This window comes from Emys orbicularis, chromosome 1 (assembly GCF_028017835.1).
Source record: "Emys orbicularis isolate rEmyOrb1 chromosome 1, rEmyOrb1.hap1, whole genome shotgun sequence".
Classification (NCBI taxonomy): domain Eukaryota; kingdom Metazoa; phylum Chordata; order Testudines; family Emydidae; genus Emys; species Emys orbicularis.
The window spans coordinates 182,792,016-182,805,827 of NC_088683.1; positions in this window are offsets into that span (position 1 = coordinate 182,792,016).

Genomic DNA, 13,812 nt, shown 5'->3' on the forward strand with positions numbered 1-13,812 from the left:
GGCCTCATGACAGCACTGTGAAGGAGCAGCACTAGCCACGGCTAGTAGAGATTTGTACACTCTTCAGGGATGCATGCACCTCACTGTGCAGTGTATCCATTCAGGTTTGGTCTCCCAACCTCTCCCATGATAGGAGAGGGGGGAACTGCAGGGTCAAAATTAAGTTAGTGGCACTAATGGGCGGCGGGTGAACCGCTGGCTCGGGGAGGCTAGCTCCAGGCCTGCCTCTTCTGCCCGAGGCCCCGCCCCTCCCACCCCCTTCCCCCGCTGGAGCCCAGAGGCCTCCCGCCCACGGCCTTCAGGGAGCTTGTCTATCATGAAGAATCTGTCCCAAAACAGGAAGTCACAAGAAGCACTGGATAATTGGTGACTTATTGGAACATTTGCCAAGGAGTAAATATTTCTTCTAAAAAAAGAGCCAGCTTCTTTGGATATTTTTTATGCTCTATTGCTTCTCTCTCTCCTAGAGACCCTGGATACTGAAGTCCCTGAGGCAGGATGCTGGAAAAAATATTCACATTCCTTAGTGGACACTCAGTATCTCCTGTATGCACACTTGGAGATGGCAGGAATGAACTCGGAAATGTGCCATATAGTCTTTGCTGGTTCCAAAAACCCCTCATTGGTGACGTCATTCTATCTGATGCTGAGGGTTGCAGAATATCCAAAAGCTTATGCTGATTTTCTTGGGTTACTTCCAGAGGGATTCCAGAGTATCTGCTAACTTGCCCATCAGACTGTGAAGTACTTTTAGTTCATCTGAAGAGGCTGTAGAGAGTGGGTTGGTTGCTCGCTCATCAAATGATGAGGAAGAAATATCCAGGGCAGAGGTCATCTCCATTCAGCTCTTGTTCTTTCCACAACAGTTGCTGGAAGTAACTGGAGCTGGCTTGATTAGTTGTTTTTGAAAGGGTGATCTTGGGCTGGAAACTATTGAGGAAGCCAGTTTCCTAATGTCTGGGTTTGATACTCCAAGACGACCAATAGGGACAGAGCTGGTAGGGGAGCAGAGAGAGAGGAGGGCACAGCTGCCAGCTTAATGGTTCTCTTCAGCCATTTTAGGCCTTTGTATGACAAGTTCTAACCTTGTAAAGGGATGGGGTGGGATAGAAAAACCATATCAATGCCCTAAACCTAACTTTTTAAAAATGTATCTATTTATTTTACTACCAACAGCTAAACTAAGCTTATCTAAATAACTATGAACTAACTAATCTCTCTGTAGGTGAAGAGACACATATATGGCAGAATTCTGTCTCACAGCCACGGGCAGTAAGAAGGAAATGAAAGGCAACCAAGGTGACCTCTTTCCTTACACTCTCAGCCACAGTGGTTGTGAGGACTAACAGGGCGCAGTTATAGCCCCAACAAACACTGCTATTCAAAATAATACCATCTCACACACTATGAGTGTATGCACCAGAAGTGGAATCAGTGTGGACAATCACTCGAAGATCTACTATTGGCCACCTTTGCCTGGAAGTACCCAGTCTGAACAGTAGCTACCAAAATGTCCATTACCATCATAAACATCCTAAGGTTCTAAAGTGCAAGTCCATCTCACCCACTTCAGGATAATATTTACAAAACAGTCATGTAATGTAGCTATTTTTTGAGACACTTGTATAATTTGCACTCAAGTATAACAACTCACATTTTGGTTTATAGTGCCATATTACACTGCATGTCTCAATTACATATACAATTCTGCTGTACATGAATTCATGATAAGAGGTCTTTTTCTTACTTTTAAACTCATATTTTACTGAAAAAGTATACGGTTGATGTTCCATTTTCTTCCTCTCATTTGCAGTGCCTATTTTTTACATATTATTGTTGTCTTTAGACTACGTTAGAATCCCAGTATACTACACCAAACAACCTACTGATATAAAAGTTGGTGATTAAGCAGTAACTTTGTGAGAACGTATTTTGGATTTGGAGGGAAAAAAGGTGAGAAAATAACTCGAATTTTCTGATTCTCTGAAAACATGTGTATGCGTGAAGCATGAATACTTCATATTCAGGAAGCATGTTTCTATATGAAACAAACAATAATTTGGAGGAAAATTTGACTAAGACTGTCTTTCAATTATGGTATATTATATGGGAGACTACAGGCAGTGTAATCCCTGCAGGGAGGGATTTGTGTTCTTTGTAAGAAATTTGCTTTATAACCCATTATGCATTGCAGTTCATGCAGAGAGGGATTTCACAGAATTGACAGAAAAACTGCACTTTCCTTTGGCCACCATTGGGTTAAGTACTAATTCAACATTACATCTGGTAGGCTATATGTTTGCTGGCTTGTCAGAAGGCTATAAGGCACATTACATACACTGTGACACATAAGTATTATGGTTCACCATTATACAACAGTGAAGGTCACAGAATCATGTGAGGTACAAGGGACAGAATACATGAAAGGAGCAACAGACATATAAATATATCTTATTAACTGCAATGGCTTCTCTGCAACCTGTTGTTGGTTACAAACGTCTCAAACAATCAGGGTCCATCCAAAACTATATTTTTTTAAAGAGTGAATGTCAAGACGAATAAACAATCAATCAGTTTTGTTTGATTATTTTTACATGAATGTTCCAGCTTTTGGGCCTGCTTGGCTGACCATCTCTTTTCTCCTCCTATTTTCAGGTACAAGCCTTACCCAAGCAAGTTTCTCCATCACAAGGGTGAGGCATTTACACTGGCGGGAGCAAGACTGTAGTGTAGACACTGACATAACCTGCCTCATGTCACTCTCTCTGTAGTGTAGACCAAGCCTGACACTTTTTCCCCAAAAGTGAGGATCAGTAATAAAATAAGTACAACCATTCTTTAATGTCACACTTCTTGGAGAAGAAAAACAAACAAACAGGACTTGAAGATCAGGACATTATCATGAGGGGAAGGTGCATTACACTAAACGACTCCAAGCAGACACAGTTAATTCAATCTGACAGCAGATGCTAATGTCTCTTAATAGCTCTTTTCATAAATCTACATAGCTGACAATTATGGACAGAATAATATAATGCTTTGAATGACAATACTAACATACTAATTGCAGTACAGGTGTTCATTTGCACAGCACTGTAAATGACTGTCCCTATATGATATACATTTGTATTCTGTGAGGCTTCTCTATGAAAATAAAAGTCCACCACAATGGTCTAATTTAAAAACTTATATATGGTACTAGCAATCTTAAGTATCTCTGAAAAACAATAATAAAGAAATGTGTTTCAGACCTGTACTTGGTATGTTTTGAGAGGTTACTTAAATTACAAACCTAACAAGTCATAATAATTAGATACAGTACATACAGAAATTGTAATAAAAAAGACCGATGACTGAAACGAATGCAATTTTGAAGTTTATTCTTCATGTAAAAGGTCACCTTATATTGCATTTATCAAAGAGGAATGGAAGTACAAGAAGCTGAATTGTTTTATAGTAGAATAAAAAAAACCACCACACCATCAAAAAACGTAAAGTTTTGCTTTGCTTCTGTTTTCCTTTATTTCATTATTGATCAACAGGTTTGTAGTTCTGCCTCTCTTTCTCAGCTTGTTCTTATTTACATGTCAAATAGCATACATAATTTTTGCAGACCCAACTTAAGTGTAACTTGCAGGAGTTCTTGGCTTCTATGAATAGTTGGATAAGCGATATTGCTAATATATTGTGAGAAACAATGCTGGATTAAGAGGGTTGAGGGGACACTAAAAAGAACAAACAACAATAATTTGTGTCCCCTCCTGACACTGATTTTGTCCCTGATTCTTAAGCTTTTACAGTTGAAGTCTAATTTTTTTCATACTCAGTTGCTGGTGACAACTGCTAATGACAGCACTGCACAGTGCTACTTTAGTATTGTTTTAATCTCATATCAACAAGATGTCCAGTCAACAGTTTCCAAGTGGAGCAGTGAAAAGGAAAGAAAGAGAGAGAATTGTAAGCAAGTTCTCCAAACTTACTGTTTCTTTGCTGGTATTGCTTCAGAATCATCTTCCAGAAAATGATAAAGTAAAGATGTATATATCTTTCCCTTGTTCTCTCAGGAGAGGGCAAAAGAAAAGGCAAGCATTCCTGAAATTCAGGACAAAAGTGATGATGAAAGAAATAACCCAGTGTTCCTACCACCTGTCCATAAGGAAGGTGGAGAGAATAGTAGTGATGAAAAGGATAACATTGCCATAAGTGTCAAATAAGATCCAGGTAAATGGCCTTCTTTGATACCAGAAGAGTTTCACATCCAGTGCATTAAGAAAGATACACTCTATTCTCAGGATCACAATGACAAATTTATAGCTTCCGAGCGACAATGCAAATGTCAGAAATGGTACGTCTTACCTGTTCTTTTTAAATGAAAACTACCAAATGGAGAGCATTATCACAGGCAATGTTTTGGGTGCAGTGAGTTTGTCAGGCCCATTAGGATATGCTGACATAAAATAGTGAACCCTTTGCTAGTTGACACTGAGGCGTTTTTAAGGTCACTGTAACCCCCTCCTTCCCCCCACCCCACCCCCCAGGCATTTCTGATGGCAGAGGAGAAGACCTGTTCTCATGAAAACAGTGTGAAACAATGCAAACCCACAGCTTCATGGATAGCTGATTCAGAAGGCAAGAATCACATCAACAGCTCCTTCTAATGCAAACTGCTTACTGGAAGGAAATTCTAAGATATATTGTGACAGTGACAGATAAGCTTCTCACTGAATGTGGTTTACCATTTAGCATAAGTTATTGGCTCTTCTGAGAATGGAAATTGTCTAGGTATTCTTGAAGCCATCACCAAATTTGACCCATTTCTAAGTGAAACACTATGGAAACAAAGGGAAAGGTCACACAGCCGCTTACCAAAAACAATCCGTGATGAGTTCATTGAGCTAATGGGACATAAGGTATTGAAATTCATAGTAACTGAAGTGAAACATGTGAAATACTACTCTTAGATAGTAAATTCAACTCCAGATATTGCTCATGTTGATCAGTTATCTGTTGTTTGATGATACTTCTTACATGGTGCCATATACGAGTGTTTCATTGGGTTTATACCAATTGAATGCCACATGGGCAAGTCACTCTTCCAGACCAGGAAGTCTTTATTGAATACAAATGACATTGCTATTGAAAAGTACAGAGATCATCTGTGATAAAGCAAGGAACATGTCTAAAAAGTATGAAGGTCTTCAAGTTCAGATCAGAAGACTAAACCCACTAGTTGTGTAAGGCCATGCACCGCTCATTCTCTGAACTTAGTTGGACCTTGAAGCATTGATTCTTGCATGGAAGCCGTAAACATTTTCAGATTTGTTCAGAAACTTGTGTGTGTTGTTTTTTTCAGCATGGCCCAGGCAATGGCAGCTTCTGTGCAACAATCTTACCAAGAGTGAAGAAGATACAATCCTTCACCAAAATCCCTGTCATGAGATGGTCCTGTCACGCTGAATCATTTAAAACAATTGAAGTGTCCTATGAGGGCATTCAACACTGTTTGAAAGAAACAGTGGACAATGCCAAGGAAAACGGTGAAATCTAAGGGAAGTAAAATGGTTATACAAGAAAATGTGCTAGCTGGAAACTGCATTTATGAGTACCTTATGGAATGTGATACTACATTTCTCCCAGGTTACCTCAAAACAGAAAGCTAATGTATCTTTATCCAAGCCATTTAAATTTTTGTCCCACCTCTCCAAATATAAGCAAGTTATACTGTATTTTAGCAAAACACAGAAGCATCACGAACACATTCTGGGTGCAATCCAGACTAATGAGGGGCTGTGTCACTGTCTGCCCTGCAACCTTGGGTGCCTAGCAATATTTTGCTGCTGTAGCTCCCAACCCGGGCCCCTCACAAACAGCATGCAGGTCACACACTGAGTGTATGTGTATAGCTGCAGCCTGCCAGCACATTCCAGTCACACTCTGGCTGCCACCAGCCTTGGGTACCACCACTTGCAGGGTGACCCCAACACTCCCACCCCTGGATTTTCCTCCCAAAACATGTGTTCTGGATTGTCCAGATATTGGAGAGCTGTTGCTCCTGGAAGGGGTAAATGTACAACCATTTGCTACTTGAACTGGAGTTATCAAACATTTCAGTTAAAACACTATACTGGATTAGTTTTGAGTAAAGGATACAAGTTTATTTAACTACAAAGAGATAGCTTTTAAGTGAGTACAAGAACAAGATATTAAAGTTAGAAATAGCTGCAAAAGAAATAAAGATAAAATGCATTCTAGTGACTCAACTTAAACCAGACTTGGTTCCAGGTAAAATTCTCATGACAGGTTCCCAGCAACATAGCTGACCAAATTCTCTAGTCAGAATCTGCCCCCAAAGGGCTAGTTCCTTTGCCTTCTGAGGTGAAAGAGCAAGCAAGAGAGAAAGAGAATACCTGGGATGTTTTAGACCAGTCATCATTTGAAATTACATTACTCTGAGGGTTACCCCTAGATAAAATTATTTCCAGCTGTGAGGATGGAGACATGGGATCTCATGGTGAAAGAGGTTCTATGTTGTTATTTGTTAAAATGAAAATCAATCTGTTCCTGCCACCCTTCACTGTCAAAGAATCACCAGTTCACCTCTTATTACCAATCAACTTTGATAACACCTGACTAGAGACATCAACTTGTCCTTTGTCTTTGAGGAACTGGTTTACCCACTCCCCAGACATGTCTGATAAACACATTTCAGTCATAACTTCAGATTATGTTCATAACTTTACTTGAAATATTGTTACATGCATTTCACCATGATATTATTGACTAGGGAGTTATTAGTTTTCAAATGATACCGCACACAACATATTTTGTCCAAAGGTTATTACAATAGTGAGTAGGATGTGAACACAGGGGTGCATTCGGTCGCAACAACACAAAAATATTTATCATTTATCTAACAAATTAGATGCTATTCAATCCCACACATGCACCTCAAATGTGATACACCATAGCACATTTACTAACATTGATTCACTGAGATCATGCCTGTTTTCTCTTTTTCATTTGGCATGTTAATTGACCTTTTCTGTTGATGCTTTGCATTATTTTCTGTAACAAAATCAAGTAGTCAACCCTTCTGTCCAAGTAGTCAGAGGACATTAGGCAAGTCCAGTCTGACAGTGTCGAGGAAACACTGAAAAACTTTCCTCTTCAAAAAGTCCTTTTAAAGAATGACACAACATTGACAGCCCTTCCTACCCAACTCCCCATAACCAAGCCCTCATTCAAAAGAAAGAAAAAAGAAATCTTAAACAAACAAACAAAAATCAAAAACTAAAACTCTTTTACCCAAGCAGAGTTTTTACCCTGAAAAGAAAGAAGTGATTGAGACACCACAAAGTCCACTAGGGACTTCAATGTTGCTATTAATTTTACATGAAAGATGCTCAGGTATTATCATGATAGATTTTAAAGTCATTTCATTTTATAAACTGAAAAAAAACCCCACAATTAGTGTTAATGATGCAATACTTGTTTTAATTTGTTACTTAACAACCCAGATACCAAAAGCACTCTCAGTAACATGGATAAAGTATATGATTCCCCTTGTTTCTGCTCTTAGAGATTTGACCAAAAAATGATGGTCAAATGTAACTCAGTTACATAGAAGAGTTTTTGCTATGTCAAGAACAAATTCAAGCAAAACTGAAAATTCCATAGCAGTACTCGTTTTGCCTGTTACTTCTGACTAGCCTACATATTTAGAACATTAACTACTTCCCTTAATGTTCAAATTGATGAAAGTAGTAATTAGCTATCCAACAGAAAGCCTCTGAAGTCAACCTCTGCATACTTGCCAGGCTGTTTCACTGTAAAAGTCTTGCATTAACATATACATACACATACTTTTATATTATATATGTACAAAGAGTTCAGTGATAACAGAAATTAAATTCCCCCCAGACCACCCAAGATTTTCTTTTGTAGTTTATAGTTGCACCACAGGTAGTGCTGATATTTAACACAGAATCACAGAAATGTAGGGTTGAAAGGGACCTGAAGAGGTCATCTAATCCATAACCCCACACTGAGACAGGATCAATTATATCTAGACCATCCCTGACAGGGATTCCACAATCTTGGTAACCTAATTCCAGTACTTAAACTATCCTTATAGGGTATGTCTACACTACAAGCTAGGGGCGTGATTCCACGGCTCATGTACACATACTCATGCCAGCTCTCATTGAAATAGATGCAGCCCAAGTCAGAAACCCTGGTGACAGCAGGTAATAGTGTGCCCTGTAGTGTCATCAGCCATATCATATCACAGGTACTACCCAATGCCCATAGTGCACCTGCATAACCGGGCATTGCTACATATGCGAAATAGCCACTCATCTCTGGTATCCTTGATTTTGTAATTATGTAAGCCTTTTGTTCTGTCCTTTAATTAAAGAAGCTGACTTTAAAATATCATCAAAAATATAATGATAAGTATCACTATTTATTCCCATGTATTAATATTCACTATTATAACAAATGTAAACTTGGTAAACTGTAGTTTATACCATAGGTGTGGGTTCTTTTTCTTTCTGAAGTTGTGTTGCTTTACTCATCTATTGAGATTGCTATAAGAGAAGCAGTATTTAAAAAACAAAACAAAACAAAAATGTTCACCATAGCAGAGAATGGAAAACAGCAGGGGCCAATAGCGAAACAGCTAACTTTTTTTTTCTTGTGGGAGAGTAATGTACCCTTAAATCTGAAAGACTTAGTAAAAGGTGAAAAAGCAGAAAAAAATGAACAGACAAATAAATACTAAAATTCAATTATAGCCACATACTTTTCAGAATAGTGGTACAAGCAGCAATAGTAAAAGCAGCAATACATGCACGCTAGAGAAAATATTTTAAGAAGGTTAAGAGAAGAAGAAAATCTGGGCATCCACCATTGTAACATAGTCAATACACATTTTATTTCCCTCTGTGAAACAATGCTGAAGCAATAACATTTTGCAGAAGTGTCAAATGAACTCCAAGTGGCTGCTCCGCAAATCTCAACTTAAAAGAGTATCCTGAGGCGGGCTATCATCTCTGCAAAATCTCTGGTTGAATGAACTCTAATCTGACCCCTGAGTATCTGTTCAGCTGAGAAATAACAATACAAAATATGTGAAAACAGCCATTTTGATGTAGTTTTTCTGGAGATGGCAATTTAATCTGTTGATGTCCCTGCACCAAAGAGGGTCCCGTAAGCTTAGGCAGCATAAAGTTAATATTCCATGACACTACAGGTACCATGATAGCAGGTTTACCATCCCTATGATGAACCTAATTACTAGAGGCAGCATGGAAATCAGGGTACCTTCTATTAATCAACTCAAAGGAAAATAGCTTTAATTTGTAGTACTAATGTCTAAAGCTCTGATCACAAGCCAAAGCTGTTCAAAAATGAGATGCCACTCAACACATTATGCAGATGTTCAAAATACATGTTTTGTTTTCTCAGGGTTGGCTCTCCTTCAGGAGGTTGATGCAACCCACTGGCAGGACAGGATTAAGGAATTGGCATGTGTCTAGGGTTCCAGTTCCCACGGTCCCATGATGGTGCCAGAATCTTAGCTCACATGTAAAAAACAAAACAACCACTCTTGTTTTCAAAGAAAAGATTGAATGTGTCCCAAGTATAACCAAAGCAACAATGTCAAATAACAAAACAGTCTTTCAAATTATTAGTCATGTACATGTGATCATAATGGTTTCCAATTAAAACAATGAAAAGTGGTACAAAGCAAAGTCCCTGATCCTGCAACTGATTTTGCATGGGCAGCCGACTGATGCAGCCTCATTTACCTGTTTACCTGTACAAACCAGAATTGCAGGATCAAGGCCTAAAGTTCTCTGTGCCTCTGTTCTCTCTGCCATCTTTTATGTGCCCAGTTCATTTTTAGATCATAAGCTCTTTGGCGGCAGGGCCAAATACAGCCTAATACAGTGCCTAATATAATGGAGCTCCATGATCGTTGGACCCTCTAGGAGCTACCATAATACAAATACTAAATAATATGTCCATACTTAAATAATAAAAAAGCCCTCTCCTCAGACTTCTCCCAAAGTTGTTGATAGAATAGTATAGATTAAAATGTCTAATGTGAATTTTCTCATGTACATTTCCTTTTTCCCTTAAGAGAAGGTCTAAACTCTGGGGTCATTGTCATCTTATCTCAACACTTAAATAGATCATTTCCATACTTTTTGGCATTTATATTTTATTAAAAATATTATCCTTCAAAAAAATTGGAGGAGAAGAACCTGACTGCCATTGGGCTTCTGTGATGAGCCACTGAATAAAGTGCCTGGCCAGTGTAGCTTCCAAGCAGTCATCTTGGCTCTTCATATGAGCCAATCAAATTTTAAACAAAAGACTTCTGATATGTTAAAATATTACATGTCAGAATTTAATGAATAGTTTGTAATGGCTGCTCCTCTGAAGTAAATATAAACAGTTAGTATAAATATTAATATTATGATAGTCTATGCAAGATATTATTAATTTTATATTGTTGCCCCTTTCTTTTGCCTCTTTCTATTGTCACCCCTCTGCTGAGCAGCAGCAAGATTCTGAGGCTTCTCAGTGAAGTAGAAATCAGTAACACGGATGTACTCTAAGTGTAACTTAATTTATTTACACAAAAACACCAGTCTGGAACAGATGAGGTCACAAACAGTATGCAGGAAACCGCCTCTTCCAGAAATCTGAGCCATTCCACAAATACTCAGTTCCCAGGAAACAACTCAACTGAGAGCTCTTGCTAGCAGATAGCAAACCTTCTCACTGTTCGCTGCACCTTCTCTCAAAGCCCTCCTGTATAAACAAACTAACAAGAGTACAGCATTTCTTCAAAGACTAAAAACTTGCTTGCACACTAATAAAAAGAACTTGGAAGACTATGTGTAACAATATCATGTAGCAAAACCTGCTACGCTAATATCAAATTGTATGTGCTAAAGGTATTTGAAAGCTTGAGAATAAGAACATTAGACGCCAGACCTAAAACTTCAAAAATGAGTAAATTTAAATACTACTAAATACTTCAGCTAGCAAATGTACTTACTAGCAACTTTCCAGAAAATTCCATCTGCACACTAAGAGTGAAATCCTGGCCACAGAAGAAAATGGTAGATCTCCCATTGTCTTCAGTGTGGCCAGGATTTCATCTTAAGAATAATTTAATTACGACAAACTTTTTAAAAAAATCTGCAACTAATAGAAAATTGAAAACCTGCTTTAAAATGAGAAATTCAATGCAAACTGAACTACAGAGATGTCATTAGTGGCTTATGTATTGTATACATTATATGTACGAAGCACTCAATTTGTATATGTACATGCAATTATGTAGGGGAGGGAGCTATCTTGCTTTCTAAGATCCATGCTATCCAGGAGACACTAGTAACTATCTAAAGATTAAGGAGTCTGGTGGCACCTTAAAGACGCCACCGGACTCCTTGTTGTTTTTGTGGATACAGACTAACACGGCTACCCTGATACTATCTAAAGATTATATGGCCAAATAGATATATTTAACATTCATATGTTCTGTTCATAGAAGGCATTTTAATTTTTTGGATGATCTTCAACAAAGAAACCTAAAACATCAAAGAACTGCATTATCTTTAAATATATTTAGTGCAGTTACAATAATTTTATTCGATCATGAAGTATTTAAGCACTAACAGTTTGTGTCCTATAAATAAATCTTTTTGCTCTGTTTAATGAAACTTCATTACAATTATCACCTATTAAAACACATTTAAAATCCATGTTGATGCCAAGTAAATGCATTGATACTTTTCCTATCATAATGATGATAAACTCAAGATAAAGTTGTATTGATTTTTTTCCTTCTTCTCACAGCATTGACAATTTGTAGTCTAGCAGTTGTTCAGAATGGGTTATGATTGGCACAGAAGAAAAAAAAAATCTTTCCAGAATTATACTGCTCCTTTGAAAAACTGACCTAATAAGTTAAAAAATATTTACATATTTCAAACAAACACTCTACTAAATAGGTGGCTATGTTAAATGAATGGTAACTTTATGACGCAAGTCAACAAAAGCCAAGGAACTTGCATCCTTAACTCTGAACCCATTGTGCTTTTTCCTTATGATTACTTGGATGGAAAAAAAAATGGCTCTATGATATTGTCTTGAACCCCAAATAATCTTCACTTGCAATTCCTTGGCTTTTATCGTCCGCACACATGAATCTAACAGCTAAAGATTTTTTTAGCATGATTAATAATATGGATAGGATCCATTTCATTTAAGAATCATATACACCAAATAATATGTAATTATATCAATACATGAATTTCTAATAGATTTATCTGTCATAAAAATGCATGTCTTAAAATAAGAAACAAAACATATGCAAATAATCAATCTGCCTGGAGTCCTTACAGGAATCAACTGTCACAACTGCTTGAACCTACTTTGCCTCCCCAAGTCTCCATTCTCCTTCACACATTTGTTACTGGTCCTGAGTTGTTACTATTAATCACTGTAACACTTATATAGAGACCTTTATATCCTCTAAGTATTGTACAGATAACTAACTGACCCTTACGGTAACTTTTTTTTAATAGGTAAGTATTTCCTTATCCCATTTTACTGCTGAGAAAAGAGACAGTGTTAAGTGGCTTGCCTAAGACTAGAGCAAATCAGTATAAAATCTAGAATTGGAATTTGGGGGTTCGAAGATCCAAATCCTATGCTTCATCCACAAGGAAATACTGTCTGTATAGTAAACTGGATAGGTAGAGGAGTAGATAGTGGAAGTGAAAGGGTGGCAAGAGATTAAATAATTAGGTCGGACATTGACAATAAGGTCAGGCAACAGTGTTATTTTCCCAATTTGACATCTTGTATAATACTATTGAAATATAAGGCTACTGACAATCCTGTGCCTAGTATTTACTGATCACCCTCTCCAGCTGCTGCAGCTCCGACAGTATTTGTTCCTTCCAATATAACAAGACACACTGACACTTTCAGTAGGGTTTCCACTAATGGCCAATACGAGTTACTCACTTACATGCTCAAGCAAGTTAATTTAATAAGTCAAAAGCATTTTAAAGAATCCTTGGATAGGTTTGAGGGCGATAAAAATATAAATTGAAGCAAAATAATTTCTCAGAAATATTAATTTTCAAAATTTATAAAATTACATGTATTGCAGCCACACTGAAAAATAGTAATGTAATCCATATTAATTTTACAGCTTTATTTGCAACTCTGTAAAATAATGATCATAATTCTAATTATTTATTTTTAATAATAAATAATAATAATAATTATTATTATTATTATCCAAACTTTCTTGTTCTTTCCCTTCAAGAAACCAAGCCCTACACCAAATTTTCCTGAATTTTGGATTAGAGGAAATAATGGTATTTTGGCCAAAATATCATTGAAGCTGGTGGGCAAAACCATCAACCTTAATTCAAGAAAGCAGTTCAAACAGTTAAGCTCCTTTATAAAACAACAGCAAGCCTCCACCTAACATACAGACATCAGCACCCAAAATAAATGCTCATGTGCACAAAGGTGTTTTGCTGGGCACTGGTTTCAGTATAGAGATGTATGTGGATCTGAGAGAAAAGTAGCAGAAACACCACAAAAACCAGACAAGAGAAGGCAGAAATCAAGGACCAGACAGCCTGAACAAGCACTTGAGACAGTTTTGGTCTCTATATAGCTTGGAGCTGTGAGCAAAGAAACTGTTTCCTGTTTGATTCCTCCTGGGTTCGGGAAAAGGGGTTTTTTGTGCATTCTTTGTAAATAAACAAG